Raw genomic sequence first — 6,799 nt, 5'->3', positions numbered from 1 at the left:
CTTCGTGACATCACACATCACGAATTGTTATGCCTTCCTTATGCCCGGTTCCAACCTTATGGCTACCCCCAACCTTATGTCTAGTTCCAACCATTACCTCCAGGACCCCTGTACTTCTTAGTCCAACCTTTTCCCTCCAGGGACCGTCGTCCCCCACCAACAAACCACCAACAAGACCACCAATTCAAAGTACACAAGGTACCGATCACATACACGGCGACACACGCCTCTCCAAATACGTGAACCCGACACACAGGTCACAAACTCCATAATCACATCATGGCCACCACAATGACCACTGCCGTACCTTGGTGACTAGTGTCCCATACCACTAATCGTGTAATCCAGGTACAACCACACACACATCACACCACAACAGGAATCAATCAACGGATCACAACGAAGATATGAAACCATACTCAATCAAGGAATGGATCACAGTCCAACAACAACAACGATGAATAACACAAGTCATCATCAACGATAGGATAGTACAAACAACACACACGCTAGCATTTAAACACCGAACTAGCATGCTTATCAAACGGGTAAACCAAACGTAGTTCCGAAGAACACACAAGACTCATCACGGTTCAACGAAACACAATGTTGAACACTTAGCACGATTCAAGACACCAACACCTACATGAATTCCTACCATATAGTTCTAGACATACGAAACATCAAGAAGACACTCAAATAGTTCCACAAAAGAACAACGGGAAGTTAAAAGACCAAATACCGAGTCAAAAGAATCACGGGGAACAAATCACCAAACAACACCAGCATGTTCCCCGCGGGTAGACCCCCACCCGTGGTTCCGCCCGCCGGTACACACCCACCGGCCTTATGTTCCCCGTGGGTGGGCGGCGGGTAGGCCACTGCCCGCCGTTTCGCCCGCGGGTACGTACCTGTGCCCAAAATAATCCCTTCGGGGATTTTCAACACCAAGCTCAAATTCAAGTCCAAAACATGCCGAATCTCACCAAATACAACAAAATGACTTGAATCAAAGGAATAGCCAAGCAATGGCATACAAGAACCCTAATAACAAGCTCTAGATATGCATTTTCACAAGACAATGCATAAACACTCACATTTCATAGCAAAACACATGTAGAATCCAAGAAATCATCATATAGATAAGTAAAATAGATTTTGTAGAGCATGGGTTACCTCTTGTAGACAAAAACCTTCACTTAACACTTCACCAAGCTCCTAATAAGGCTCACCTTCCAAACCCACTTCAAGAACACACCAAAAGATCATAAAGATTCTATCTTTAAGAAAAGGCACCTTAGAAAACACTAAAAACACAAGATAAACATAGATCTTACCCTCCTAGATGCTCAAAGGTATGAAAGGTAGAATCTTGGAGACAACACTTGAAGATTTGACAAAGCTCCAACTTGGCTTGGAAGAAAAGCTATCTAACTTTTAGAGAGAAGGTAGAGCTCTAATTTGGGAAGTGTAAGGAACAAGAATGAGGAGTGTCTACTAGGTTAGCTTGCATTACTAACACAAAGTGAAATGTCATGAATACCCTTACTAAAATGAAGAGGTGTAAGGGAACAAGGGAACTCCTCTCAAAGCTTAAGGTACAACCTTGACTTTGGGGTTGACTAGTCAATTACTAGTCCCCGACTATTGAATTTTCAGGAATTTAAGGAATTAAATTACCAATTAGTTTAGGATTAATTACTTAATTAATCCCATAATTGAATTTGGATTACGGGGTGTCACACATGGGGATGAGGAATATGATGATGATGGGGATGAGGAGTATGTTGATGATGGTAGTGAGGAGAATGATGATGATGTGGATGAGGAGTATGATGATGATGCTAGTGAGAAGTATGCTGATGATGGCAGTAATGTAGAAGATGATTTAGAGTTTGATAAATGCATTGATGAAAATGTGGAATATGGTGGGGTTGGAAGAAATAATGAAGAAATTGAACAAAGGAGAGTAGAAACTATTTTAGGTGAAAATGTTGACTTATCTGATGATAGGGAAATTCTGGAAAGTGATGAAGAAGTCCAAGAGGATGTGTGGCAGGCTGGTAGGCCTAGAGGTCAAGATAATGCTCCAGTATTATGGATTGGGAGGACATTCACAACTAAAAAAAGATTTTAAAGAAGCAGTTTTAGAGTATGGAATAAGAAATGGGAAAGAGTTGAAGTACATCAAGAATGACAAGGTCAGAGTTGTAGCAATTTGTACCCATGAGTGTTGCAATTGGAAGATCACATTGAGAAGAGTGCCAGATGATGTGTGCTGGAGGGTACTAAGTTTCAATGATAACTATGAAGGTTGCACATGGAGTGAGAAGAATAGACTACTAACTTCTTCAAAAGTATCAAATAGGGGGAAGAAAGAACTTAAAGATAACTCCAAAATGACAATGCATGAATTCAGGAAAAAGATTTGGACTTCTGAGCATTACAGTTTGAGTTCTAGACAATCCTATAAGGCAATGTGTAACACCCCAGATTTTCAAGACATTTAAAACTTATAGAATAAAGGTGAAATCTCATTAAATCCCAAAACATAATACAAGAGTATGGGGTGCTATGCCACACCTGAATTAGAGAACTCAGGTGCACAGGCTAACTACTAATATCCTCAATAATGTAAACGCATAAGCATGGCACGTAGGCCAAAAAGGGAACTATCTACTTCTACGTTCCAAGTTCTAGCGCGCTCCAGTGACTTATTCTTCTGTGCCTGAAAGCCAAATATATCTGTTCAGCGAGAGATGCTGGTAACCCACTCCAACGCGTTGAAATACAATACATATAGAGATATATATAGATATACGAAAACCATTATGAGCATGAAGATATATCCTACGAACTCTAGCCTTAAAACCGGGAATGACTCGACAGATAAGGCCAGACACAAGCAACAGTTATAACGAGCATATGCAGTTCACAATAGATAAGGCAGATAAGGCAAGGCATAAACAATAATCATAACCCAACATGAACAATCCCCAATATAAGTCCCATAGTCACATCCCCCAAGACACTCATAATCACGACTCATCCATATCACAACACATAACACACTTTGTTGGCGCCACAGGACCAATCGCATGCCCATACATGAGGGTCAGCGCATATAGCTCTGACACGGCCCCGCAGCACCCTGCCCCGTATCGTAACACGGAGGGGTCGATCGCAACCGACCGATGAACCACAGCTCATCATAGTGTTTGATCGCAACCAAACAGTGGACCGCAACCCAAGGAGGGGTCGATTGCAACCGACCGATGAACCGCAGCTCATCATAGTGTTTGATCGCAACCAAACAGTGGACCGCAGCCCAAGAGAATGTCATCTGACCGCAGCCAGGAAAAAGGACGAACCGCAGCTCGTATAGAAACGTTTGATCGCAACCAAACGGTGGACCGCAGCCCAAGAGTATCAATCTGACCGCAGCCAGCTTCTGAACCGCAGCTCAGGATCACCAATCCGATCGCAACCGAATTGGGGTAGCACACACATAACACGTAGCAAGCACATGCAACCCACATTACACATTAGGAAGGGGGAGAAAGCGCATAACAAAACCTATGCGTGATCCATCACATACTAAGAATAGTCCTAAGGGGTTCATACTTCTTCCACCTAGGTCAACGGGGTACCAATTTAACCAGCATGCAATATAATAGACTCATAAACCTACGAACGGTACCCGAAACATCAAACTAGACATAGACACGATAAACGGGGTCCGTTGGGACACCACGGGGAACGGGGAACGTCAAACGGGGAAGCCGGGGTCCCGGGTGGGACGACTTTCCAGCGGGTAGCCGGTGGGTGGTGGGCCACCCGCCGGCTGCCCGCCGGTTTCTACTGTTCCGGGCAGCGGGTCGCCGGCGGGCAGCTGCCCGCCCGCCGGCCACCCGCTGCCAGGCGGTGGTTTACGGCTATGGGTAGGTGGCGGGTCCCCTACCCCCACTGACTCTTTTCACACACTTTACGCCCCGGGAACCGTTATGGAACCCGAAACCATGCTTAGACACTTTACAACACAATTAACGACAACCCGTAGACAATTAACGAATCAAATACGAGGAACGAACGGCACATAACCTATCATGCTTTTCTAAGTATAATCAACACCCAAACATGCGATTTCCCCACCCAATAATTCAAGAATAGGATCATACGATACAACCTAGGGTTCTAATCACTTTTATATCAACAAGAATACGGTTCGTCTTCTAATTGCAAGATTCGGTAAGAATAACACATAATCATCAAGATCATCACCCAATTATCAAGAACAACACATAATCATCAGGAACTCCATATAATCATCAAGAATATCATAATTATCAAGAATCCCTCAATATCAAGATTATCAAGGTCCCCCATGGGATCATCACATCAATCATCAACAATAATTATCACAAGTCATTAATACACAATAATATGGGGAAACCCTAAGGGGGAAATCAAAGCTATGAAAATAGGTTTTGTTGAGACATGGGTTACCTCTTAGCCTTAATTAGTTCCTTGGCTATGAAGGGTCTTTCTTTAAGCTTTCTTGCTTTCTTGCTTTCTTCTAGGGGAATTCTTGGAGCTCTCCTGGGGAGGTGGGGCGTTTAGGCGTGTGGGAAGTTCTAGGTGTCTCCTAAGTCCCTTATTTATATATTTAGGAGTCCTAATTAGGAACTAATATTATAGGCTTGCTAATTCTATTCCTTTCGGAACTAAGGATTGGGTTTATATATGAGGGCCCATGGACTATGGTGGGCCTTTTTCCCTAATTAATCATTATGATTTATTCCTTCTCTTGGGCTTATTGATTGATTAATTAAATGGTTTTAGGGGCCGTAACATGGGGTGTTACACTCTCCCCCCCTTTACAAGGGGCTTCGTCCCCGAAGCCCGGTGTTATAGTCCATCCTTTCACCCCTAGACACCTCGTAGCTCGGCCTCCTGATTAGGGTTGCGGCCTTACGTTTGTCTTGGCTTGGGGTTGGCTGAACTTTCGATGGTGTTGTGATAGGGAAGTTTTCGGTTGTACCTCGGTTTCCTACGCTGGAACTGGGTGCACCGCGAGTGCCCAGGGCGGCCTCGATCGCTGCTACCCTTTGATCGAGCGCGTGTGTGGTGCGGATCAGGGATGAGAACCCTTCTTCCATGATTTGATTCTGTCGGTCGAGCTGTGCGAGTATGCGTTCGTTGACCGAACCCTCGTCTTGCCCCCTCGGGTTCCCTCCTGGCCGTGGGTGCACTGACGGGTTAGGCCCGTCTTCCTCCTCTTGTCCTTCATTTTCTTCCGTGCCTCCACAATCTTGCATGGCCCGCTTGAGCTTTTTGTTGGAGATGTCCAACCGATCAACCAATTCCCTACGTTCCTCATCGGGTTTTTGGCAAATTTCTTCGAGGGTGAGATAGTGTCCTCCTTCGATGAAGTAGATGTCGTTGCGGCGGAGGTTTTGGGCATTGAAAACCATGCCATTGGCGGTTTTGACCTCGGTGTGGCTTAGGTCTACCCCCTTTTTCTCCATGATCCAACTTAGGATCATCCCGTAAGGTAGGCTAAGCCGGTTGTTTGTTTTGCAGAACTCTATGTGCTTTAGCATGAGTGCCGGCAGGTTGAACTTGATTTTATGTTTTAGGAGATACGCAAAGGTGCACTCCAAGCTTCCCACATCCTTGCTCTTGTTATTGGTGGGCAAGAGGCTATCGGTTACAATCATAACCAATATCTTTTGCTCCGCCGATAGCCATTTCCGGTTTGGTCGGGTGGCCGAGGTGAACCCATCCTCTTTCCCGAGTAAGTACCCGAGATAGTCCTTGTATCCCGTAGTTTGGGTGTCAATCCACCCCTTCCGGTCGTAGTCGGACACACCCGTGGTGCTCAATTTCAAGAGCTTGGCCAAACGGCCTTCGGAAAGCACAATTTCCTTGCCGCGGACTTTGGTGGTGATTTCTACCTTGTCACCCCGTTTGGTGGCTACAAGGTGTTGATAGAACTCCTTCACCAATTCGGGGTACGTATCCCCTTTGATGGTGAGATACGTATCTAAAAGTCCTTGGTGTTTAAGCATATCAACCAATTCCGGAGAGAATTGGTCGGGTTCAAGTGCTTTACCTCCGATCACGGTGTAATCGGCATTGTTCCACTCCGGGGTGCGGATTCCGAGGGGTTTCTTTGGCATCGCGATAGGTGGTACTTTTCCGGTGGGTTTTCCGGCGAGGCTTCCGGCGAGATTTCCGGCGAGTCTCCGGCGAGGTGGGCAGCGCTCCGGCGTGTTTTTCCGGCGGGCGTCCTCGACGAGGCGGCGTCTTCCGGTTGCGAGGGAGGCGGCGGCGAGGCGGGGTTCACTATGAGGAGGAGGTGGCGTGGGATTGGCGTTCGGGTGGAGGCGGCAGCGGGTCTCGGCTGGGCGGACTCCGGGCGGATGGCGGGTGGTCTCCGGCGGCTTGGTCTGGACGGCGGCGAGGCGAGCGACTCTGCCGGGGTGCGTCCGGGCGGTGGCGACGTCGGTGGGAGATGGTGGCTGTGGTGGGGCAGTGGGGTATGCGAGAGGAAGGAGGAGAGGGTGTGGGGAGGGAGAGAGAGAAGAAGAAGAAGAAGGGTTTTTGATTTGGGGATTTTGTGGGTTTTAGGGATTTAGAGGGGTTTAACAAGGGAGTGTCCCCTTGAGGTTTCAAGAAACACTCATGGCTTGGTGGTTGGGACTTGGACTTATAAATGGGAGGTTTAAGGTTCAATCCGTAGTGGTGACATTAGGCATTCCTTGATGAGGTGATTTTTTTTTTGTCTTTTCCCTTG

Source organism: Ipomoea nil, unplaced genomic scaffold, assembly GCF_001879475.1.
Source record: "Ipomoea nil cultivar Tokyo-kokei standard unplaced genomic scaffold, Asagao_1.1 scaffold1317, whole genome shotgun sequence".
In the NCBI taxonomy this organism is placed as follows: Eukaryota; Viridiplantae; Streptophyta; class Magnoliopsida; order Solanales; family Convolvulaceae; genus Ipomoea; species Ipomoea nil.
Note: the sequence above shows the minus strand (reverse complement) of the source record.